The 27,389-nt window shown below is 41.4% G+C and overlaps 1 pseudogene across 1 annotated transcript in view; it reads left to right on the top strand.

Annotated features, from left to right (window-relative positions):
- Positions 1-27,389, top strand: part of LOC310990825 (potassium voltage-gated channel subfamily KQT member 5-like) — a 161,050-nt pseudogene that overhangs the window by 98,908 nt on the left and 34,753 nt on the right. Inside the window, exons 2-4 of the transcript in view lie at positions 16,252-16,342; positions 19,268-19,394; positions 26,689-26,864. The product of the transcript in view is annotated as a potassium voltage-gated channel subfamily KQT member 5-like (transcript). The remainder of the gene's footprint in view (positions 1-16,251; positions 16,343-19,267; positions 19,395-26,688; positions 26,865-27,389) is intronic.

Genomic DNA, 27,389 nt, shown 5'->3' with positions numbered 1-27,389 from the left:
TCGTCCTCGTCCTGCCCCTTTTACAACATGGAGACATGGAAGACAGACAAGAAGAAGAGGGACTTTACTGACTTAAGAGACACATGTTTACAATCAGTTGCACCGGTGGCCTTAGGAAACCTCATAATCTCATGAAATGCTCTTTTAATCAGAGCCATATACTCTGCCTTGAATGCTATACACTTCAGATTTGCATACGCCTATGCTACACTCACGTTTAGATTATATATTAGATTTGGCGTACACACATTTTTTTTGGTATAGGCACATTGATTGATCTCTCTTTAAGTTCCTTTTTAAACCTTTCTTTACTACTAACAGACTTAAAGGGATAGTTCAACATTTTGGCAAATTTGCCTATTTCCATAATCCCTATAGTCTTAGAAGTAGGTTCATTACCTTTAATTGTCAGTGCATGTTGTTTTTAAATTGGTGGGGCAGCAATGTGAGCTGCTCAGCTAACACAATGGAGGTGGATGGTACTTTCGCCTTTCCCTCAAAACTCATCAATTACACAATTCAACAACTCCAAAACGCTCTCGGGGACAAGTTGTGACCTGCACATTCATCACGCTATGTAATTCCAACAGATGAAGCAAATACCCACAGGTCACAGTTGACCTGGCATACCTGTACTTACTGCTAATCCAGGTGTTGTTGTGTACTGTGTATCTTTTTCCAAGGGTTATTTTTGGTAATGTTTAGACAATCAAGTATGACCCTATCACCATCACCTCTGATAAGATTACAGCCGGGTGAGGTGAGGTGATGCTGGAGGGAGAATAGTGTTTTTTTCTCTCATTGAAATAGAGACAGAAACATTTAATCTGGATTATTTGAATGAGTTTAATCCTGAACAAGTGACCTTGACCACATTCATCCAGACTGAGCTTGTCTCTGGGGATGTGTAGATCTTTTGTTGGCAAGCATCTTTTTCTCTTCCCGTGTTGTGCGGTGACGAGCAGCTTGTCTGCTGCCTGCCGGGTGACTGATGGCTTCCTGTGCTAGAAGACGTTGGGTGGTTTATGGTCGCTGCCATCGGAAACGCTGACACTCGGCCATTTTCCTCGCATCGGATATTTGCGGGGTAATCATCAAGAACTCGTCACACATCCCTTCAGTCTGCTGTGTCTGTTTTATCACAGCCTGTCAGTGCTGGAGATGTGGAGTCTTTAGAGCGGCCCATAGGTCATTCATCACAACATACTGTAGTAACATCTCCAGCCATTGCACTAGTCACTAAAGAACTGAAAGGCATTTAAGTGATACTGTTTAGTGTCTCTTCAATACGGCTTTAAGCAGCTGAAATATATGTTGCATTCATGGGCAGCTTATTGGACACTTTATCACTGGACATCACAGACCTTCCTCTGTGTTTTAGAGCAGCTTGATGTTCTTACTTGATACCAGAGGCAGGTTTATACTCAGAGGCACCATGTGTGTTGCAAAAAGGAATGGAGGCTTTTTTGAATGGGTGTGGTATTCTTCAATAGATACTTGTGTTTGTTTTGTCCCAGTAGTCTTTGTGTATCTCTAACCTTGCCTCAGGCTTCCTGCTCCTCATGGACACTGCAGTGTGGAGCCGTGTGGAGCGACCTTAACATACTGTAAACTGCTGCAAGGCCTCCAACCTCTTCAGCTGCCCATGGTTTATTTTTTTGCAATATTATTTTTTTGGAGGCGGGGTTGGTTCTGGAGTGTTTTTTGGTGAACCAGCCAGCGTTCACACCAGTTTAAGTGGAACCAAAGTGGGAGGACATTACTCTGCATTACTCAAATTTTTTTTTATTTGTGTCTCTGTAACCATTCTTCAGTTTTAAGTTTATGAATTATTTGGTCTGGCGTTGGAGTGAACCCAGCCTTGGCCATCTCTTCTCAGAGTTCAAAGATAAGAATTGTTTTACTTTATTAAGCCCCAAAAGAGAAGTTCACGCAACTTGTTCTTTCTTGTTCTGCTTTCTAGCCTTTCTTTAAATTCCGTATTTGCCCAAATAGCCACAAACCATTTTGTTTCTTTAGCAGACCACTGTAAATTTTTCTCCATGTTGTCAGTCCTTGTCCTCTCCTCCTCCTCCTGCTCATCTTCACTGGCTAGAATAGGACCTGCCCCATGGTTCCCAGGGAAGAACCAAGTACTTGTTGGTTCCCATGAGATCCAACTTTTCAGGTTCTTAGATGAACTAGTTCAAAGTTCAGTTCACAAATTTTAAAATGACTAGTTCAGTTCATAGTTCATAATTCCAAATTTTGAACTAATTTCACGGTTCCAAAACTGAACTACACTCTCAGAAATAAAAGTGCTAACTAGAACCATATAAGGGTTTTTGGCTTGTCCTCATAGGAGAACCCTTTTTGGTTTGTGGTTCCTGGAACCCCTTCAAAACAGGCTTTTTCAGAAGCAAATGGTTCTGGGTAGGAGCTGAGCCCTTCTAGAAGAACCCTTTTGGAACCCTTATTTCTCAGAGTGTAGTTCATAGTTCTTTTTTCTTTTCTTTTTTTTTCAATTCATGGGTTGCAGTGACGTCACGTCGAAGGGACCGCCGCCATATTTGTGTCCGATTTGACAGGTCTCCTCATATGACAGCATGCAAACCGCAGGATGGAAATTACAGTTTCTTGACAAAATGACAGGGTTTCATACATCCTGTCTGGGTTTATATCTCTATAACAACAGACAAACTCTAAATTATCCCACTTATTACACAGTTTATGAATTAATTAATTAATTTGAGACGTAATGTTGATCAAAGTCCTTAGTCCGGTCACTTCTCCGCTGTTTGCTCCTCACCCTCCTCCTGTCGACTCGTGTGTAGTTGTTTTCAACGAGCTTTTGATAATCAATCAGTAGATTGATGAATTATCATGTAAATGTTACGATGTGCGCATTTATATAGTCCTGTCTGTCATAAGAGATGACGGTTACGGGACACGTTTGTGTCACGGACTCGCAGTGGCACAGACACAGCTGGTCACAGCTGTGACACTGCGCTGGCCCGTCCGCTCTGTCCGCTCTGATCGCAGGTTTGGTTCCAGCAGCGGTGAGGGAGGCAGAGAGCCTCCACTCTCCCTCTAAGCTACAAGTCATTTCTCTAACATCACAATTAGTCTGAAGCTGGTAAAAATGAAACACAAGGTAAAAATCCTTCATAGTTCTTCTGCCCTGCTCCGCTGATCAGAGCGGCGTCCCTAGCAACGGCCCGTTTTACTTAGCAACGGTCTGTTATACAGAAATAAAAGACCCTAAATGCAGAATCAGTGAGTAATTAATAAGAAAGTAATCAAAATGCAGAATTCAATATATCCATGTTATTAAAAAAAAAAGTGAATCCCCTCTTTTTGTGAGACTTGTCACAGCCCACGCTGCCACTGATAGACTGCCTGCAGTCAACTATTTATTCCGCCTATAACTTAACGTCTTTTGGGATGGAATAAAACTGCAGTCCGGTGTTTTTTTGGCGACTGCTATCACAGTCAACAGCACAATATAATCCTGGCATCTTTCAAATAACGTCAATTTTCGGTCTCTTGCTGATTTCCTCCTACTACTCCACTTGTTCTGGTAACGTGACGCTGTGATCTGTGTCCAGATTGCCCTGATTCGGACACAAATATGGCGGCGCAGAAACACAGTGACGTCATGTGAATCTAATGAATAGGCTATGTTGCTACAAGCTATTATTTTTCAAAATTATTGCCTCAGCCCATATCGAACCACAGACAGCAATTATTTTAGCAGTTTTAACCAGTAGTATTAGTTATAGTTACTACTTTACTTTCCCCAAACAGTAAAGTAATTACCAGGAAAAGTAACTATTGCGTTACTATTTTATAAAATTCTCAAATATGTCAAAGTACTTGGACTTCCCTCTCTAACCCCTTATTTATCTTTTACTAACCAACTGGGTCAGTATTCCTCCATACAGACAGGCTCCGCCACGCGCTGTATCACTCTGTTTTAGCTGGTTTTTGCCCGGAATGGAAATCTGGCACACGAAGTCATACTTTGAGAGAGCGCCGTTCACAATCGACAGAATGAACGCGTTCACAATAACGTTCATCAAGCGGAAATACAGTACGTTCAGTTCACGTTCGCCCAAAATATGAACGAGTTCATCAAGGATCGTTCATCGAACGCGTTCAGGCACAACACTGTCAGGTTCTGAATCTGTTATTTTTTGGGTCTGAATGCGCCGGCCGGTTCAAAATTGGGTTGGGGAACCGGAACCGGCACGGAGCCCTGTCGGTGTGAAACCCCTATGTGAGGCCCCATCACATACACACCATGAAAACATACACTACTGAAGCTGTAAAGATCCATTTCAGCTGGTTTGTGTGAATGAACGTGTACCAGTGTCATCAGTAAAAGAAAAAGTTGATGGCACCTGCAGAGTCGGTGCCCAGCCCAGCTGAACATGCAGCGTGTGTGGAGTGAAGTGACGTCATTCTGGAGGGAGCCCGATTTCTCACAGTTTAGTGTCAGAATTAATCGATCACATTCAAATTCAATCAAGAGAATGGTGAAACAACAGAGGAGCTGAAGATCCAAAGTAAAGATTTCCCCGTTGATTGAAAAGCTGTCGTCAAAAAACACATATCTGTGTTTGATTAATAATTCAGCTCTGGCGCAGACGCTTTAATGTTCTCGGCCATCCAGCTCATCCTTCGTTATCACCCAAATTTAGACCGCATGGAGATGGATGCTTCACATCAGCCCATCGACTGGCCTGCTCCTGCCCGGAGATTAATGGAGTCCTTGTTATTTTGAGGTCACGGGGGTTTTTGCCTTAGCAGATATCAGTGAATGAAATAGCTGCACGCACGGCTCTTAGCTCTGCTGTGTGTGTGTTTCTCGGAGAGTGCTTTCTGATTTAGTTAGGAGCTCTGAAGTTTTGAAGCCCGCGGTCAATTTGTCTTGATGGCCGTCAGTTTAGTGCTGACCAGCTCTGCAGAAATTCTTTTGGTCTCCAGTCTGCTGACTTCTGAGATTCTTGTTTTCCACTCAAAGAACCGAAGCCACCAACTTTATTTTACCCCCCGCCCTGTGCCGATTCATCCTCCACACATGCAGTAGGTTTATTTATCCACCAGTTTGACCTTTGAGTCGATGGCTATGCACGCCACAGGGGAGCGTGGGTGTGGCGGCGGCTGTGGCGGTGGTGGTGGATGTGGTCCAGAACGCCATCTGGACAGGTGATGCTTTTTATTCAACACATAAAGGTTTTAGATTTCCAAACCGTGCGGGGTTATTCCGGGATGCCGCCTTCACTCGCTCCTCCTCTGTGTCTGCTTCTCATTGTGCCGTGACAATGTGAGCTCCCCCCCACCCGACCTCTATGAGTCTGTGTCTGGGTGCCTCATTATCCACTCACCTGGCTCCATTAATACTTGCTTTTTGCCTAGAGGGAGATTGGAGGTAGAAGCGGGGCGGGGCGGGGCCCGGGAGGTTCAAGTATTGACCCGTCAGCGGCTGGAGAGAAGTCGACAAATAGCGTTGATCGATGGAGAGAGCGGCTGGAAAGTGGGACGCCGGCAACACCCGAGCACATCGCGCCCGAGTCAGATGATGAAAGTCACCGCGGACACTTTTCAACTGTGGAATAGGATCGATAGGTTCGCAAATGACACGCATCAATCCCCGACAGTGATTGCTTTGGACAATAACTTGGGATAATGGGAGCTGTGTGTGAGATAAACTCAAATAAAAGTAGTGAAGATGAATCATCAGGTGAGACTGGTCCTAATGGGCCCATTAAAAACAGTGTCACATCAGTCCCATGACAGCAGAGGCTCTTGATTGTGATTCATGTCAGGCTGAGTAATGAAACAAGAGCTAATCCATCAACAATACACAAGCAAAGGAATGATTAGTTTGAGGCACTGAGGTAACACCACTGACATGCTCCTTCACACCCACTGACCACTGCAGAGGTGCTGCCACGTTATCAGGAGATGGTGAGTGCTGCTCTCTGAGGCTCTAAGGCATCTAAACACTTGACATGACATATACACTGAAATGTGGAGTGTGAGTCTTCAGATCTGCTGCAGAAAGTGACCTCAGACTGTAGAATCAGCTCAAGATGTGAAAGTGTGCCTGTACTAAAGCACTCTTAAGATAAGATAAGATAAGATAAGATACTGTAGGAGATAGTTTATTCATCCCAGGCTGGGAAATGATTGTGATACAGCTGCATGTATTCACATTAGTGCAAATACAAACTAAGAAGAATTAAATAGAAACAATTTGAATAAATATATACATCCACAATCTGGATGGTGGTGCACTCAAGATTGTTATATAATATTAGAAATGCACAGATCTGTCTGTTTCAGTCCCAATGCCAATACAATACCTGGGTTTAGTGTATTGACTGATATGTGGAAGACAGTGAAGGAAAGGAAGGGCAGTTTTATTTGTAAAGCCTATTTTTACAGTTTATCTCAAAGAGCTTTACGCAGCATCATAACAACATCCTCTGACCTTAGACCCTCACATCCACTCAAGGCAGCAGGACTGACTTTAACATTACTTTTCTTAACTTTGCAAAATGTTGTTGCTCTGTGTTTGTGGTTGCACGTGATGTAACACACTTCACAAACATAGATTTGAAGTGAATAGATTGGCGTCATGGATCAGCCACCCATTATCTAATACCTGATCGATCTATTAAGTCCAATATGATCTTAATATCAGAGTGGTGCACCCATGTATAATATTGTATAATATTCAATTCTATATTCAAATTATGTTTATGTCAGTGAAATAGTTGACGAGTCATATCTACTATTTTTGCTATGTGTGTATTATTTCATGACAAATTAGAATCAATTAAAGTCATTTCTAACAGTGTCAGCTTTAGAACCTGAACTTTTTTTTTATTTGTCGGTGCAAGCTATTTTTAGAACGGCGGAGCAGAGCCGTGAGCTGCTCAGAGCTACGCTACGGAGGCTAATGGGATTTCTTGGTTTCCCTCATCAAACTCATCAAATACACAATCCAACAACTCTTTTCAAGGCAAATGCAGAGTCTGCTTGCTGAAAAACTGCCGCCAATGGGAAAGCACATCAGCGGTTTTGCATGAATTTACCTCTAAAACAACTCTGTCGCGTAACGTTCTGTTATTACAAATAAAGGTAACGAACCTGCTGCTATGACTATAGGGGCCAAAATGTTAAAAATATACCTTTAACGAAACAATGTAGATTGTAAAACCTGTAAACTCAGCTGTGAACATAGCAACAGCTCTTGCAGTTCACCTAACCTCACCTCACTGTGTCGTGGTTTGGTGATAATGTGAAAGAGAAGCACACCCCCACCTTCAAAATGGCCAATAGGAAAGCAGTGCAGTTTTTAATGACCAATGACAAAATTACAGAAAACTATGAATGCTCAAAAACGAAAACTATGATGGTGATTTTATTCAGAGTTTTCAATGGATGGGCAGATAATTCCTCTGGGATGGCAATGCCCACCCCTAGACACGCCCCTGCAGGTGTGTGTCAGCTACCTGGTGGAGGTGATCAAACACAGACATCATAGAAACACAAGTCTCTTTTTGTTGTTTGCTCCTCTCACACGGTTCATTTTCCAGCCCTGTAAACATCTTTACTCTCTGCACAGCCTCCGTTCACCAGTTTATCCACTTCTCTCCTGCTGTATTCTTCCTACCAGGCCAGTTGAAGGCTCTGAATGTTTCATGTTGCATCCATGGTGGGTTTTTATTTTTTTGCTGAGTTTTCAGTGTGGTCTCTTGGAACTGAAGGACAAGTGTGAACCGGCTGTGCACTGTGGCGTTCTCTCTTTGTTTTGCTTTTGTAACACTACATTATTTCTTTGTTTTCCCTGTGTTTCTTTTTGGAGTGGGAGTGGAGCTGTGGTCTCTCTGCCCAGCTGTGTGCTGCTGTGTGTGTGTGTGTGTGTGGGGGGGGGGGGGGGGGGGGGGGGGGGGGGGGGGGGGGGGGTTACAACACTCTGCAGCCCGTCCATCTGCTTTTTTGCACTAATTATCTTTTTTGGGGTCATAGTGAGGGGAATGAGGTAATACGCGGGAGCAATTGGTTATGCAATCTCACGCAAGCAGGGGCAGAAATTGGGGCTTTGAAGGAAGAGATGCGAAATATCTAATTTACCAAAAAAAGAAGAAGAGGAAATAGAATCACAGACTGTACATGAGCTGGAGGAAGGAGAACAAACTGCAGCTCACACTCTGTTCCTAAAACCTTCCAGCTCCTGGTGCGTCTCCTCAGGACATCAGGACACGATGTTACGTGTGATTTTTAAAGTATTTATTTAACTGCTGTTTGCTGTCAGCTCTTTTTTGTCTCGACCTACAGTGCAACTATAACATTGTTATCATCTTGTCAGGGAGAGCACAAGTTAAAATGTTGCACATCTCTGCTGGCAGACTTTAATTATGCTGCCACCTAGTTCATAAAACAAGAAAAGGAAATCCTAAGAAACTAAGCAGCAATATTACTCTGTAGTTCCAAATGACTTTTATTATGTGATATTATGAATAAATAAGTGAACACCACTGTTTCTACACAGGAGGAAGGAGCCTTCCCATGTTTGGTGTGAGTGTTCTCCACTTGAACCCATTAAAGGTTTTCATGTTTAATGGGGGATGAAGTTAAAGAGTGACAGGTACATCTAACAGCAGGCTGGAGCAGGAACAACTGTGTCTGCATCATGTACTCACATTTATCAAGACAACATGACGTTTCCCAGACCTACATCAGCGCCCAGTCAAACTGGGATCTTGGTTAATGGTGCAGCAGCCGCACTGTGTTCACGTCATAAGAATAAACCGTTTCACATCCAGTATCATCCTGTATCCTCTACCTGCTGCAAACCTTTCTCATCTTATAAACAGTTACAGTCGGAGTTTGGGGGTTTTGCAGTTAAAGTGTATTATTATTGCATAGTTATGATAATAAAAATGTCACTGTGGACTCTCTGTCTAGATTTAAAACTATGCATCAGTTGTGAACTCTAATAATCAATGATGCTGTTGGACATGGTGCAATAATCTAAAAGCTAAGTGTTGGTGGAGGCCTAACTATCAATCTAATCTAAACGTTGTAACGTAATTGGGCAGTGGTTAAAAACTAAAGGGGACAAAGCTATTAGAGAGGAAATCAGGTGGTCAGAGTCAGTGTCTTTCTTTTAAGTCTCTACTTATAAAACATATTTATTTTGTATAATATTTCCTGATTTGATCTGAGTTGCAGGTTTTCTTTGTTTTCCACTGTCATTTACTTGTTTGTTTCTATACAGCCCTACCACTTTTGTGGTAATTTAAATTTTTAATTTAATTTAATTAATTTAAATAATGTTTTATCTATACCTGTGTTTTACCATTTCCTGCTGGATAGTTTTAACTGGCATCCTCATTTTCTCTGTTAAGCACTTTGCACTCTTGTTTTCTTTTTTTGTTTTTTTTGGCTTTTCATGCCTTTATTAGATAGAACAGTTGAGAGAGACAGGAAATGGGGAGGCAGAGAGAGGGGGAATGACATGCAGGAAAGGGCTGCCCGATGCGGGATCCGAACCGGGGCCGCCTGCAGCGAGGACTGTAGCCTTTATACATGGGGCGCCTGCTTAACCACCTGCGCCACTCGATGCCCCGATTATTACACTCTTGTTTAATAAGTGCTCCATAGATAGAGTTTATTATTATTATTGTATATTTCAATGCCCTCTTATGAGCCAAACTGTGAAAAAATACTAGCACATTTTTTAAATTAAAATCTCGATCTTTAACAAGATGGCTGTCATGTTCTCACTCTGTAATCTATATTGTGTGTCACACGCACAGTAGCATCCTCTGGTATCAAGTGGTAGGTAATGATAGGTTGTGTTTATGGGAGCAAGCTTGGGGCTGTTTTCATGCGACCATGAAAGATTTTGTGTTACAATATTGTCATTGCAATTGATTCATTATCTATCACTGATAGATATCCTTTTATTTTATCACCTAGTGCTGTTTCAGTCTGTTACAAAGATTCCAAACCCTCCACTGCTGTGGAGAGAACTTCCTTTAAAGGCTCCTTCCTCAACCCAGACATGAACAGCAACACGAGCAGCATCCCAGCCCCCCCCCCCCCCCCCCCCCCCCCCCCCCCCCCCCCCCCCCCCCCCCCCCCCCCCCCCCCCCCCCCCCCCCCCCCCCCCCCCCCCCCCCCCCCAACTCCAACCCACACAGAATAGGATGCTGTTCTTAATATAGCCACAGCAATGCAAATCTGTACACTCTTCTTTATGTTATGTGAAAGCACAGCTCTTTCACAGATCAGACTGCTGCTGCATTATATTTTCCATACCGTGCGCTGGCTGTATTATAGAAGCAGCGTCTTGTTGGTTGTCTAAACACTGTGCACAGCATAAATCCTCACAAAGCAACAAACGAACCCACAGGGGCCGCTCCTGAACGCCTCAGTGGATCAATAGTCAGATGTCATGGAAATCCTCGGCGCCCGCTCTCTCCTTCCTTGAGCCGACTCCGCAGGTTCGTTTGCACCCGTCTAATCTCCCACAACGCGTTCTGCTCATTCTGCTTTCTCTTTGAATGCCTCCTGCAGACTGAGATGCGTAACGTCAGGGTAACAGGGAGGAAGATGCACGACTTCTTGACAAAATACAGTGAGCATCCCCCCGGCTCAGCTTCTCAAAGAGCCCAGGTGCATAATGGGAAACTGTCCTGTCTTCTTGGCTTTCATAACGCAGTGTTCTGGAGCTTTACAGTCACAGTCAGTTCCCCCCCAGCTCACTGTCAGCACCGTGGCTGTTAACACGCAAGCAGCTGATAGTACACGTGCACACACATGCTGCATGAGAGGTTCCGTGCCTGACAGTGCTGAGGGAGTGTAAAGAGTGGGAACATAATTTCAGTATTTAAACAAGTGACAACAGTTTAACGTTGTATAACACCAGCCGTAAATCTGCGCCTCCCCCCAGTGTAAAAAAGCCTCTGATACTGAAACGTGCTGAGAAGCTGTTGGAATAGACACACAGCATTTTGTCAGGTCAAATGTAAAGAATGCTGAGGGTCTTACTTTGCATAGGAATGTGAAATTGTGACTTCAAAAGAAGGGTCAGAGGTCATGAGGTCACGGCCACAGGTCACAGTCCACCATAAAACGAGGTGTGTAGTTATGTTGAGACTATAGGTGGTGACAGTTTTATGGATGATGTTTTACTGAGCGTTGTGGACCTGGAGATGCCTGCACTGGCAAAGTGTAGAGGGAAAAAAAGTATAGAATGAGATAAATAAAAGTGTTTTTTTTTTATCTCTCGTTTTTTTCTTTTTTTTTTAGCCTGGCTGCTCATTCTTACCAAAATCATTTTAAAAGAACCAAACCTCCATCCTAAATCTGACAGTTAATGATTCTCAGAGCAGCTCTGTTTGAATTTAGGAGCTGTTCAACAAAGGCATAAACAAAAAGACCAGCAAAGCTACTAACAGGACTTTTACTGGGCTTTAAGTTTCACTTCATGTCCTCATCACCTCATAAAGTAACATACACCGTGTCGTGCAGGAATACTGACTCAGGTGGTTAGTTCCAGATAAACTGCTTTTTTTCCCGACCAGTTGATCACTGTAAAAAAAAAAAAAAGAAGCACTCACTTAAACCAGCACTATGAGCTGGTGTGGCTAACTGGAGGAGAGCAGAGAGCTGTCTACTGCAGATATTATACTGAGAGGCCATTTGTACCTCATACAACCACACTTAAAAAAAAGGATTGTCCCTTTAACCTCCCCTGCTTTGTGGATTGACTTGATTTAGGAACGTGCCAGTGTACCGACACCTCACCAGGTGGTGAACTTTGACCTGTATTCAGTGACATGGTCCAACACTCACTCTGTGTCCCAGTTTCACACAACACATTATTTTTAACCAGGTTTTGATTGACACATTGTCAGTCGCGTCCAGTGTCCAGTGGCCTAATGGTCATGGTTATTCATTATTCATACTGTCTTAACTAATCAGGATCAACAATTTTCAGAAATTGGCAGAAATGACAATGAAATCTGAAAATATGCAAGAAGCATTTTCACTGCATTTGTAAACCATTTCATTTGTTTCTCCATTTAAGTGAGACACTTAACTTAGACAGGAGAGTCATGGGACAGACTTGGTTGAAAAGATGAGTTTTGATGTAATGACAGAACTTTAGTGTTTTCTTTAAAATCACATGCATGAGCAGAATTTGGTTTCAGGACCATGGACAGCATCAGAGACAAACCTTTCTATGACATGTGGATGAGAGACGTTCAGTCAGAAATGCTTTAATAGGGAGGGGTCAGATCAGACTCATAACACTCACATTTAAACCTATGACTTAAGGCAAATGCATTAAGTATTATTCAGTTGAATAAATAAATAATTTTGAACTTTGAATTATGGAATAAAATCAATAAATTGCTGCTATTTGAGACAAAAACCCTCATCCCATCTCCCTCTCCTTTCCCCCTCCTACACAGGGGCAAGACCCCAGTTTAAAATAATGAGAGGTTATATTTCGATGGCACAGTATATGGACATTAGTCATTTGTCCTGTAACTCATTTTCAAACAAATCAATTATATTATGCAAATGAGAATAACACTCACCACTTGTTCAGTTGGTGCTGGGTCTCCTTCTGTTTATATATGTGAGTGGATGAGGGGTGGGCGGTGCTGTTCACAGAAGTGTTTGGGTGAGTGGGTGGAAGGACAGATGTCCCTGTGTGCAGTTGTTGTTGTTATGTGTGTGTGTGAGTGTGTGTTAGCCAGTGTGATTTCCAGCTGCTGCTGCTGAGAGCAGTCACTCTGAGACGCTGTAGATGAATTGTTCCATCTATGAGTGCAGGGCATCAGGACACACAGGGGCCGAGGCTGTCAGGGCTCTTTACAGTGGCACTCTAGCAGCTTTTAAAGTAAATACATTCAAAATGGAAGCAAGAGTTATATTATAGGCTATGGATGGAAGGAGTTGATTGTCACTGTGTAATTTTCGGTCTGACAAACTTGTAAGTAGCTACCAGAGGCGTAGGTGTGCCGGTAACGAGGAGCTGTCAGCTCCACAATGCTTGTCACTAAATGATTCCCTCAAATCAAAATCACATTATTCAAATCTTTGCAAATGTCAACAGAGCAAACCTCCAACTTCTGATACTGTATACTTTGAATTCATTTGGAGGCTCCAGCAGCTCTGTGACGGAGCAGAGGGAGAACGTATGGGTCGGGAAATAACGACATAACCATGCTCACGGCTGTGGAAAACTTTGACCCGGGCTCTGTGGATGTCAGAGACAGTCCAACTGGGGTCAAGACAAGGACAGCACAGTCCTGTCCTGTCCTGTACTGAAGGCTATGGGACAGTGACCCTGCTGTCTGCACACCCTCAGATTTCACACAGACGCTGGACATTGTAGTGATTGGTGCATTCTCAAACTTGAAAGACTTCCTTTCAATTGCGTGATGATGCGGATAGCAGGGAGTCCCCAGTCTCTACTTGTATACAGCTGTGGACATGGTGGACCAACTGTGCTATGGGTGGAGCCAGCTGTGAAACATGTGTCCTTGTAGTTTCTTCTTTCTTCTTCTTATTTTTTCTCCCTAATTTTTTCTTAATTAACACTGACCTCCCTTTCTGCTGTCTCAACCCGATTTCTCACATACTATTGTGCACACACACATACACACCTATATTGCACACCTGTATTGTACTACCATAAATGTAATGTACTTTATACAGCCCTTTGCAACAATCCTTTCGGTGTACCAAAAAAAGAAGAATAAGTAAAAACAATAAAAGAACAGTGAAAGCAATAAAAATACAGCAAAATCAAATAAGATTTTTTTTAAAGGTCAGGTGCGTGCGATATACTGTATGTTCACTTTTCTATTCATACAGTTTCTATTATATCAAAACCTGTTTTCATATGCCGTAAACGAGTCAATGCTATTAAACCATTTTTCCACTCATACGTTTGCTGCAGGAAATTATGCATGCAGGGAGCGATGCTTGCACTAATTGGAAACCTGAAAAAAAAAAACTGAAAAAACAGGACATGGTGCACAGGAGCAGCACATTGTCACATAATAACATATCTAAAGGAAGAGAGCAGCGTTTTGAAGAGGAACATACATCCCGTATTTGTGGTGAAGTGGTAAATCTTCTCATGTAAACAAATGCACCAGTTACTCTTCCTCTGTGGACTGACAGATGACAGAGTTTCACAGCACTTTCCAGCCCTCAGTGATCAGGCACCTGGACTATGAAGACATAATAGCATTCACACCAGCGGGCGGCTGTGGCTCAGCAAGTGGAGTGGATCATCCACTGGGTCGGTGGTTCAGTTCCTGGCTCCCTCAGTCTACATTTTGAACAATCCGACTCCTTAGACAAGATACCGAATGTGAATGTGAATGTGAATGTGAATGTGAATGTGAATGTGAATGTGAATGTATAGTAGAAAAGCTTCATACAGTATGTGTACTGTAGATACAAGCTCTGTGTGAATTCCTGTGAATGGATAAATGGATGTTTGTGTGATTGTGTCCAGTTACCAGTGTCACCTCATTATCCAAGTCAACTCCAACTCCAGATGTTAAATTTTGAATCCTGTTGAATAATATAACACCTGCTGCTGCTTTCATTAATATATTTGAAATAATCAATAACGCATATTTACATTTTGGCTTATTATTTTGATGCCCATGGAGTCTTATCTACCTCACAGTATGAAATAGACACATAGTTATTTTACTTCTTGTTCACTTAACCCTATACATGAAACTCTTTACTGATTGTTGCAGTTAATTGACATTTTGGACACTTACTAATCATCATTTAATCATTGCATCATGTTAATGTGACAAGTCCAGGCTTTCAGCACTTACTTCATAACACATACTTGCAGATACTCTAATTAAAAGCTGCATTAAATGTATTCTACAGCACACAGTGAGCTGTATACACAGTAAACAGTGAATTATCTCACATACGTACAGTACATGTCAGGAACAGGGAGTAAATGTTTTTGACTATCTGGAGGCTGATGGATCTCTTCATCATGATTCTTTTTTTTTTTTTTAGAGAACTTAAAGGAGACATATTCTGCCCCTTTTCCACAAGGTGTCTTAAAGACATGTCTGTGACATGCTTTGGTCAAAAACCCCCAAGGATCAAACATCACAGCTCTTTTCATCCTCTCTAAACAGCCCTGTTCAGAACGGCTGGTTTCAGTGCCTGTCCCTTTAAATGCAAATGAACCACTGCTTGCCCCGCCTTGCCACTTCTACTTAACTGTACGGTATTATGCAAATTCAAAAACTAATTACATCACTGTCAGACAACTGAGGGAACAGCTCGTAAAACCAAATGGCTTTCAACCTAGGGAGTCTGAAAATGACAGATTTCTTTGTCAGTTCTCACATTTTGGGGACTGGAAGGCAAGACACACACCTAAAGAGCCTTCAAAAAGTGATATTTCCATAATGTGTTCCTTTAAGGTTCAAGCTTGCTCGAAGGTCTCCTCACTAAATTAGTATTGTGTGACTGTACAAACATGACTGAAACAAGCCATGTCTGTCCAGAGTAACCTCTCCTTGGACAACAGTGAAAAGAAAATACGCACACAGCATTTAGTCCCGTCTGTCTGAAGCGGGCTTAGGGGGGAGATCGGAGATGATAAAACACAGATGTGCTCTCACCATTTAACATCAAGAGCCACCATAACTCTAAAGCTTGGTGCTCATATTTCATACAACAATGTGTTTTTGGAAGACGCATGTGATGGAAAAAATGGTTATGAGGATGGAAGGGCTACAGTTTCCCGGCGGAGGGAGCAACAGTCAAGAGTGTGGAAATGGTCGGATGTTGCTTGTTTTCCAATAGCCTCAGTTTCACTGCTTGTTTCTTGCAAATCATGTTGCACAAACAAGCAATGATTAACTTGATATCTCAGGAAATTGAATAATAGCTGGGCTCATGGTTCACTGCAGAAGAGGAAATAAGTTCTGTGATTGTGCTGCCAGGTTGTTTGCGAGCTGCTCTTCCTCCAAGAGCCAAAGTGGGTTCATGAGCTTGCGACAGAGGGGAAATGCAGTGTAACAGTCCTCGGCCCGGCAGACCAGTGGAAATGATGTTTTGGATGGAATGTGTGATTTGATCTGCTGGTCAGTGTGTTGTGGTCACTGAGCTGAGGTCACCCTGTCTGGTTGTGGTTGTGTAAGCATTGTTTTGTCTTTCTGTTGTTTTCTCCAGGTTCGTCCTGGTCTTCAGCTGCCTGGTGCTCTCAGTCTTCTCCACCATCCCGGCTCATCAGGACTTCTCCTCACACTGTCTCCTCATCCTGGTAAGAAACTTGTCTCACAATATTCACACCTCACCATTATAGATTTTCTTTGTACGATTACTGTCAGAGAAATAATCACGGTATTACTATTATCACGATTATTATGCATTAATTAATTTCACAACACTATGAATGTGTAAAATCAAATAGATAAAATATACATGGCTAATTATTTACACAAAACATTTTAAATATTTATCAAAATATGACCAATTTTTAACCCCACAGGGAAAGTGTTTGAAATATTCAAGTCATTAATTGTCATCGATACCAAAAGTTAATTATAATCTTTTTTTTTTTAATTACAAATGACACTCTAGCATTTAAATTCCTACCAATTCAATGTTACTTTAGGTAAATGGACCAGTATCTGTGCATTTACCTTTACTTTGGTGCACATCTGCTGACATGGTTCATACATAATCTTATTTGGAAAGTGACGGTATTTAGGAATCTTTACGATCCATTAATTGTAGTGTTTAATACAGCGATTAATTGTGAAAACAAGTAGTTCTGACATCCCTGTTCACACCAGAGCCTCAGCGTTAAACCCACGTCTGGCCTGACATACGCTGCCTCCGTCAGAGTCTGGCCCAGATAACTTCAACACCTGAGCAGAGTCTGGCAGTTGTCCTCTATTTTTGACTGACAGCCAGAGGATTTTCTCTGTGTGTCCAAGAATTAGTCCAAATGTGAAAGCAGCATCTGATCACCATGCTGTGTGTGTGCCAGATCAGATTCAGGCCGTGGTACTGAGAGTAGTACACTGGGCTGGAAGAAAACAAGCACGAGGGGCAAAGCTTGGGTTTCTTTTTTTATTTGTACTGTAGATGCTCCTAGTCATTCACTACATCGACTGTGTTTGAGTCAGATCATATCAGGCCAATATACAGTAGAGTGATAATTGTGACTTTCAGATATGGCGCGACCGATTACTATACAACCCTTTGAGAATAATCGTTAATCGGCCAAAAATTGGACAATAGACGCTGATTAACACTTCTTTTTTCACTAATGAAGTGCAGGGAATATGACTTAGTTTTTTTTAATGTATATTTTATTTACTTATATTGATAGTTTAGTGGAGAGACAGGAAATGGGGAGGCAGAGAAAGGGGGAATGACATGCAGCAAATGCCCTTTGCATGTCCAAGTTGGGATTCGATACGGGGCCGGCTGCAGCGAGGACTATAGCCTCTGTATATGGGACACCTACTCTACCCACTGAGCTAAACGTGGCCCCACACAACAGTTTTTGAAGATAAAAGAGAGATAAAAGATAGATTTGAAAATATTAAAATGTTCTCCATTCAATTTATATCTTTGTATTAAAGCAGAAGTAAGCGATCCGGTCGTTTTGGCTAACTTCCTGATGGAGTTAGCAGTCCCCGCCCTCGTCCCTACGTCACCACATTCACGCGCATCCCTTGGCTGCACACACAGAGAGGACCGCCCCTTTATGCCGTTCTCTCTCCTCATTGGATAAAGGTTGTAGGATACAAGGAAAGTTTTCTCCTCGGCTTACAGCAGAGCAGAGTGACTGACAGACCCGTGTTTCAGACCAAACACTCTATATAAGTGATTGCTGTCGGAAGATAGAACTATTTAAGACTTATATTAACACAAACATTCCGCTTACTTCTGCTTTAAGTGTTTTAGCTGCCATTTGTTTCTTTTTTCTTTAAAAAAATAAAATAAAAATGTATTCAGCCGATCCATATTGGACCGGCCGGGCCCTACTTTCAAACACTATTATCAGCATTAGCTGAAAAGATTGAGCCGTCTAATTAGTTCAGTATAATTATGCTGTTCAATGCCGTTTAAAATTAAATCAAATAATTGGGATTAAACAACGCTCAATTCATCCCGATGTAAACTCTTTTAACAGAAACATACTCCATTATGATCCATTTGTCACTGGCTGTAAAGACTGGCTGCAAAGTGGTACTTTAAGCATCATGTACTCTATGACTGTACACTGTATGCTAACAAGCTGAAAGTCTTTACCACTTCTGCATGCAGTGTTTGTGGAGCCAAACCCAGCTCAGGATGATGGGAATGTAATTAACTGTATTGCTGTACTTCTTCTCCACAGTTCATAATAATCCATTTAATGGCTTTAAAATACTTGAACAGATAAGAAATGTTGACCTCAGGGCAAGGTTATTATAGTTTAAAAAAATTTCATTAGTTTTTATTTTTATTTAGTTTTTCAGTTTGCTTTTTTTATTTCAGTTTAGTTTTAGTTTGGAAGCAGTTTGAGTTTAGTTTTTATTTTTAAGAATTGACTAGTTTTTACTTAGTCTTAGTCTTAGTCTCTGTTGAGCTTTGGTGTCATGACAAAAATGACAATTGTCCAACATGGCCCCCTCCCAGAGTCAGACAGAAAAGCCTGGTTAACAATCCAGTTTGACCGTGGAAGACTCTTTGGACAAACAGAGAGTTATTGGGTCCAACAGCTCAGGATAAAATAGTAAACAACAGACTTCAAGATAAGTGGTTGATGGATTTAGTGTCAGTTGTTAAAATGGGAAATTGACTCAGGATGGACAGATTGAGGACACAAGGACAAAAATGCTCTTTACTGTAAAAGACTCTAAGTGTAACATGTTTTTCAAACGCCTCTAACTGAGAGAAGAGGTCATTTTCCTCACTGATCATGATTTCCTCTGCAGCTGCAGGCATCATTTCACAAATTACACTCAAGTAATTACAGCACAGCGCTGTTATCTAATAGAATCTGAATCAATGTGTGTGCATTAACAGAGGGCCTGTTTGTATTCATGATGATCATATTTATAATCTGTGATGACCCATAATGATTTTTTTTACTGAACTTAATTATTTATAATTTAACTATGATAATTGTAAAACCACATCAGAGTCCTGTTAGGCCAATGTAGCTGTTGTTTCTGCTGTGGAACAGGAGTTTGTGATGATTGTGGTGTTCGGGTTGGAGTACATCGTTCGGATCTGGTCTGCGGGATGCTGCTGCCGCTACAGAGGATGGCAGGGACGACTGCGCTTCGCCAGGAAACCCTTCTGTGTCATAGGTGAGTTCTCTCTCAAGCTCTTTCGTTGGAATAGAGTAGACGTTCAAGGGATAGTTCACCCAAAATTGAAATTTCACTCATTATCTACTCACCCTCATGTGGACTAAGGGCTGGGAGAAGTTTCTGTCTTCGTAACAAAAAGACACACCAAAAAACATCCAGATACCTCCATGCTGCTCGTATGTAATGTCTGTCTTGTATTGAAGCCCCAAAATGCAAAATTGTTCCGAAAAAAAATTAAATAAGTCTATATTTCAAGCTTGTTTTGTAGCGGAAGCTCCTCTTCCTGGTTCGTCAAATTTGGACGAACCAGGGAGAGGAGCTTCCGCTACAAAACAAGCTTGAAATATAGACTTATTTAATTTTTTTCAGGACAATTTCGCATTTCGGGGCTTCAATACAAGATGGACATTACATACGAGCAGCATGGAGGTATTTGGATGTTTTTTTGGATGTTTTTTGGTGTGTCTTTTTGTTACGAAGACAGTTGGTATCCATTTGCAACCGTTATATGGACATGCACTGCTACGCCGAGACCCCCTGTAACTCAGAGAAGCCACGGAGGACTCTGAAACTTCTCCCAGCCCTTAGTCCACATGAGGGTGAGTAGATAATGAGTGAAATTTCAATTTTGGGTGAACTATCCCTTTAATAATTTCCCTCATAAAAGTCATATCTTCCAGCTGCAGCATCATCTCTTCCCCTCCTTCACCGTTTCACCTTCCACTCGCCCTCTGCTTGCCCTCTAGTGGACTGCGGTCGCCGCAATTTGATGTTCGACGTAAACACAGCTCCGCGGCACGCTATTGACCGGAGTTTGCTCGTGTCATTTTCACTTGTGGTCAGAACTCAAAAGAGCAGCGAGCATTTACGTAATGAGGTTGCATTAAGTGCCTTTTATTCTTTCCACTGTTTATACATGGGTCTCTCTCTCTCTGCAGCTTCTTGGAAAGCAGAGAGGGAGAGCAGGGCTGAGGGGGTCACACAGGGTACCAGCAGCTCATGTCATCACATGGTGTAGCCAGTGCTGAGGGGATTTTAGGTTAAAAAACAAAAAAAGGAAGAGAGTGAGACAATGAGAGAAAATGAGGGAGATGATGGGATAAATAGAAAAAAAAAGAAAGAGAAAATGAGCTGAACTCCGATCACCTGAGCAGTAAGAGACAGATGGAGGGGGGATGCGGGTTCACAGGATGATCTGTTGCAACATACAGTAAAGTGCAAGCGTTTTAGGCACGATAAGTAAAGAGAAGATAAAGGAAGAAGATAAAGAAAATAGTCTTTATTTATGGATTCACTTCATACAAAGTTCAGAAGAAACCTAAATCAAATCGTAGTTCTTGAGGCTGTCTCAGTGTGTAATCCCAGACTGAGGACTCTGTGGGGGGGGGGGGGGGGGGTAGACCATCTGTTGCAGGACTCAGTCTTCTTCTTGTCAATAAAAAATGTTATTTTTGACACTGGTTGTAATTTTGGGGGCATTGTCATGCTCTGTTATAATGGAAAAGAATCAGATAGCTGAACGTCATTGCTGAAGAAATGCTGAATGAGCTGAAGAAAATGTTAAAAAGGTAGAAGAAACTGTTGAAATAGTTTGAAGAAAGAAAGAAAGAAAGAAAGAAAGAAAGAAAGAAAGAAAGAAAGAAAGAAAGAAAGAAGTAAAAAGACAGAGGGGTAGAAAGAAAGAAAGAAAGAAAGAAAGAAAGAAAGAAAGAAAGAAAGAAAGAGACAGACAGACAGACAGACAGACAGACAGACAGACAGACAGACAGATAGATAGATAGATAGATAGATAGATAGATAGATAGATAGATAGATAGATAGATAGATAGATAGATAGATAGATAGATAGATTAGTGAAATACAATTTCCTTTTCTTTCTAATATCCAATCTCCTTTATTTTTACTGTCTTCTTTGTAATTGGGCAGTAGATGCTGTTTGGTTCACTCTGGGAGGGGCTAAAGTTAGCGCAGGAGCCATCTGTTATGTTGAGACGGAGCACTGAATGGAATGCTGACTGAATCACTTCAGTGAATGGGTTTACTACTGAGAAAAGCTAATTGAGTGTAATAATGAGATACACACAGCTCAGTGGTATCATTGTTGAATATCACAATCTACCCTGACTGTCTGTACTTCATTAGTAGGCTACACTAAACTTGCTAAAAATGTCAGATTCAGTGCATGAGCCAACAGTGTAGTATACTATGACAAAAACAATAGTACTTGTAGTTCAAGTGTGAAAGTCTTTGAACATCCTTTACTTTGCTTTCAAATGAGGTTTAGTGTTGATTAAAAGGCTTGAGGCTTAAATGACTACAACTCCACTTCCCTGGCCAGTGCCTCAGAGAATGTGCCATTAATATGAGCGGGGGTGGATTAATTTAGGCTAACATAGTCATCATGATACTGTTCAGCAAGACTAAATAAATCAGTTTGATGACCTTCTATTAGACTGTGAACTGATACGGCTTTACAGATCTGAGGAGTTCACTTTTAACTCTCCGTGTTCCACTGCAGCGGTGGTGATGATTATTGGCTTTTTTTCTGGAACTCCTCTTCTTTTTTACTTTTGATTTTATTCATTTAAGCAGAGGGAGCAGATGAAGTTTCTTTGGGTGGGTGACTGTTGGAGGTGGAAGTTCCTCCTGGTCTGACCCAGGGCCGTTGTATAGGGGAGAAAGGTGATGATAACTCTAGGGGCCCAACGCTCAGTAGGGCCCACAAAAACCCCAGTAGTCTAATCTTTGTATGATTGAATTATTCTGACTGATACTCATAGTAATGCTGCATTAGCATCAAAACAAAGTAAGCTAAATAAAAAAAATGATAATACATACGTACGTAGTCTAAGAAAAAAAGTGGAAAAGTCAGGGGGCAGGGGCCCACTTTAGTATTCTTTCAGGGGGCCCAGAATTCCTAGTGACGGCCCTGGTCTGACCTGTGTTGTCATGGTGTTAAGTCTACCTGTAACATTTCTAGATTAGAGCTGCCATCTCCCTGGACCTATATTACTATTTTATATATTAATAGTCTTCTGTGAGCTGTAATCAGTCACTTCCCCTATATAATATGAAAAATCTAAAATGAGTCTGAACTCTTGAAGCAAACATGTTTTCTGTCATATTTGACTCCGGCGCAAATGATTGCACCCAGATATGAAATCATTCCAAAAGCTCATCCATGAAATTGTTTAAAAAATAATTATTTTCAAATAACATGCCAGATTCTGCTAAAAAGTGTTATTTGTGGCAGTGTGTATCCTCAATTACTGGTTATCACAGATGCATTTAACAAATTGGCTCAGTACAGAGTCATATTAGTGCCAGGATAATGTTTGCCAAGGTTTACTGCTCCTGTAAATATTCCATGTGAACTCAAAATATTCTATGTGTGTATATGCCAGCACAGACAGTGCCTCTGTTTGTGGATGTTTGTGCCACAGTTTGTCGGCACTAAGAACACAGGACGTTCTGATGAGAAACTAAATAGCAAGAAATCTAAACAATCACACACACATCTGATTCATAATACTCTGTGATTTGCTGTTGCTTTCTCCACCAGTTTGTAACACATACAGTAACACTGCACTAGCTTCTGGGTTGCTTGTATTTTCTATCCAATCCAATCCAACTTTATTTGTTGAGCACTCTAAAGCATCCACTATGGACCAAAGTGCTGCACAGAATAATAAATAAAAGCATCAGAAATAAAGACATAACATCTTACATAAGGCATAAAATTACATATAAAAACAAATACAATAAATTAAAACACATACAACATGGGTAAAAATAATAGCTAAAGCTAAGATAAAATAAAATAAAATCAGACAGAGTCAATGTCTTACTAGGGAACAAAGGCCAAGGAGAAGAGGTGAGTTTTAAGAAGAGGCCTGTCTGATGTGTTGAGACAGATCCTTCTAGGGCTGCAACTAACAATCATTTTCATTATCGATTAATCTGTCGATTATTTAACGATTAAACGATTAGTTGTTCGGTCAATAAAATGTTATAATTGTTGAAAAATGTCAATCAGTGTTTCCCAAACCACAAGATGTCTTGTTTTGTCCACAAACCAAAGAGAGACTCAGTTTATTGTCATAAAGGAACAAAGAAACCAGAAATATTCACATTTAAGAAGCTGAAATCAGAGAATTTTGACTTTTTTTTCTTGAAAAAACTACCCAAACCGATTATTCGATTATCAAAATAGTTGACGATTAATTTAATAATCGATTAATGTTCGGTTAATCGATTAATTGTTGCAGCTCTAGATCCTTCCATAGTTTTGGAGCTGCAACAGAAAAGACACAGTCCCCCCTGAACTTCATATTAGTTTCTGTCACAGTCAGGAGCAGCTGATCAGCTGACCTGAGAGTGCAGGTGGATGTACTGTATATGGGTGCAGTAGCTCAGAGTGGTAGGGCGGGGCAAGACCATTTAGAGATTTAAAATGTATGGGCGATGGAGAACCCAGTGCATTACTGTACAGTGTCTAATGATCTACAAATATAACAGTGATAACAGTGAATACCACTTCATCTTGGCTCCTGTTAGTGGGTGGATATATCAGGCAGCAGGTGAACATGTTGTCCTCAGAGTTGATGTGTTAGAAGCAGGAAGAATGATGATTGAACACGTGGGGAGAGAAGGCTGCATGGCCCGTGTGCTCCCATCCAACTGCTGAACAAGTTCATGCTGCTTCTGATAGAAATCTGTCAGGATACACACACTGCAGCACAGTTTGTTGTGTATTTGGCAGCAAAATGAACCAACACAAAATCAGGCAGATGCACATAATGTTCGTGTACATGAAGGTGCATTATGGGTCATTTTCTTTTCTCTGAAGATGATTTTAATTCTTTTTTTGTGTGAAACAGTGACCCTGCATATTCACCCTATGCTTGATGTTTTTCACTCTCTCCTTTGAAAGGGAGTGAAGTGAACCCACAGGAGAGCCTCGGCCCCCTGTGGGGTCATTCATGTATTTTTCATGCTGCTGCTGACTTTTTCCCCTCTACCCCCTCCACCATGAGTCAACTGCTACATGGTTTATAGAAGGAGCCGTCAGCCACACTGTGGTGAAAACACAACAACAACACTACTGGAGGGTTAGGGTTTCACATGGCGCGTCACTGGAATGGAAGATGTGTTTGTCATGGGGCAGAGGGGCAGGAGGAGGGGAATAGTTTAGTGTTTGAGTGAAAGCAGCTTTATTTGTCTGTGTTCTTTGTGGTTTAATGTTATTCATTTGCTCAGTGTGGTTTTCTTCTGGACGGAGTGAAATCAGCGTGTGCGTCTGTCGGCCTGTCTGTGCCTTTGTTTGTTGATGTTTGTGTCACAGTCTGCGGCGCGTACAGTTACACAGTTAGTGTGCACTTGTGCACTCCAGGATGTTTTTATGAGGAACCAATGGAGCCCATGTGGAGACGCTGAACATGTGACTTCTATTCTCCTGACTGTCTGGTCCATGTGGTCTCCAGGCGACATAGTGTGTATAGGCAGAGTACACAGTAGAGTATTGTGCTGGTGATGGCCCTGGCAGCTTATGTCAGCTCCAGTAATAAGGAGGCTTTGTCGGGGTCATTTGTCACAGTGAGGGGCGGCAGAGAGGTGACAGTGAGGAGATGGAGATAAACATCAAGCCACATCCACATATTCTGATCCTGAGGGTTGAATGAGCCTCCAGGCTGTCTGTAAGATCAAGGGTATGTCCGCACACATGCTGGGAGGGAGCCACAAAAGATTTCTTTATTACACACAATGTTTCAACCAACTGGTCTTCTTCAGGTGCTACATAGGAACCATGGGAAACACATCTCTATATAAACATGAGCCACCAATAGGCTTGCAAGTATATTGATGTGTGGTCCAATTAGACAAAGGGGGCGAACCTGAAGGCAAGGGGGCACATAAATAGGCTTAAGATTGCCTCCTTGTGCGTGAAGATTAATATAAATATTTAACAAAAAATAAATAAGATAACATCACACATTATTTGATTGCCCATAAATATCAATAATCGCATAAATATCATAAATAGTACAACATTCAGAATCACAAGATATATGGGAATAGATAAAAAAAAACAATTTATAGAATGTAGACATTGATATACAATTTTGACAAAAATGATTATTCAACACAGAAAAACATTGAAAAACCATTATCCATGCTTAAAGCTTGTGAATTGTTTTTATTCTTTTATTTTTTGGAATTCGAAACATGATGTGCGTATAGAAAATACCCCTCTTTTTTCAAGATCAATATTAATACAATTCACCTTTAGTTGAGATTAGGGGTCTTTGATGTTTTTCAGGCAAAGGACCCCCAAACTAAAGGGGAGATAGAGCAGGTATAAAATTGTGTATGATATTAAACTGGGCCTTGTGCCATAAACGTACCCTGTTATTGTGCCTTCAATACTAAGCTGTTCAAATTATGCACAGGTTCATATTAAACATGTCCAGGTACAGTGAGTAGGTGGTCTGTGCCACTGTCATTTATACTGTAAACACACCTTGTTAACTGATACCACTGCTAATGTCAACATTGTCTACCAACTGCATAATAATCATGAGTTTAAAGGGACAACGAGGAGTTTTGGAAAAGCAAAGTGTTTTCACACTACATTTATGAGCCTCCGCGCGCACCGTACATTTCTTTGACCGGCGCAAGACGGACTCATGTTTTCATTCATCAATAATTAAAGTCAGAGGTTGGAAGACGATCACATACCGTCGTAGTCCCGACCATAAACGGCGATTCGGCGGCGTTATTCTCATGACTTGCCACGAAACCGAAAGTAAAGAAACGCTGGTCGGCTCGACCAGCATTTCCGCCACCACTAATAATAACAAAATAACCATAAAGACAAAACCTATATTTATCGAAAATGGAGCCATTAACAAGTGGTAACGTAGATTCATCCACATTAACGTGAGACTTTTAAATAACCAAATTGAAACTCCTCGTTGTCCCTTTAAGTTCAAAATTTTTTTCAGTCAATGGATTTAGATCAGTTGTGATAAGAAGCAAAACAAGAAAAGAAGAGAAAAAATAAAAATGAGAAAATAAAAAATATACATCAGCATCCAATCGGTCACTCCATTCTCAACCCAAAATGTTGTGACCGCCCCGTTGAAGTCAGATTTTATGAGCACTCTCTGCTAAGACAAGTCGTTTTTTGTGAAGTGCAACCTGTTTCTGTCATTGTTTGTTTTCAGGGTTGATTCCTAATGAATTGTAGAAGTTGATTTCAGTAAGCCCTTACTGTATGTGTTTCTTCCAGATATCATCGTGTTGATAGCGTCGGTGGCGGTGGTGTCGGCAGGAAGTCAGGGCAACATCTTCGCTACTTCGGTTCTGCGGAGCCTGCGTTTCCTGCAGATCCTGCGTATGGTGCGTATGGACCGGAGAGGAGGCACCTGGAAGCTGCTGGGCTCCGTGGTCTACGCACACAGCAAGGTAGGAGGACAGGGAGGGGGGCTGGAGGTTTAGAATGTGGAGTACAAGACTAAATGACCGATGGCTTTTTGTGTTTTTATTCCTTTGGTAGCAGTTGTGTTGACGTATGTTTTATTGTTTTTAAAACATTCTGTATGTTGCCAATCTATCTATCTATCTATCTATCTATCTATCTATCTATCTATCTATCTATCTATCTATCTATCTATCTATCTATCTATCTATCTATCTATCTATCTATCTATCTATCTATCTATCTAGTAATGAAAACTGTAGTGAATATAACTATCACTCTATCATTATAAAGTGAAGTCATTGACTCAAGATAGATGTTTAGTGGGGCAGACAAGCAAACTAATTGTGCATTTTATGACTAAAGCATGAAACTTTCAGCATTTCATCTACGTACCCCAAGGTTTGATTTCAGACGTGGAACCACTTTGGTGGCTGACCTTTGGTGACCTTTAGGGGTCTTTGACCTCAGCATTGCATTTTTCCACATTATTCTCCATTGGAAACATATGA

Source organism: Trachurus trachurus, assembly GCF_905171665.1.
Source record: "Trachurus trachurus genome assembly, chromosome: 1".
Lineage (NCBI taxonomy): Eukaryota > Metazoa > Chordata > Actinopteri > Carangiformes > Carangidae > Trachurus > Trachurus trachurus.
Note: the sequence above shows the minus strand (reverse complement) of the source record. Positions and strands in the feature narration are given on the sequence as shown.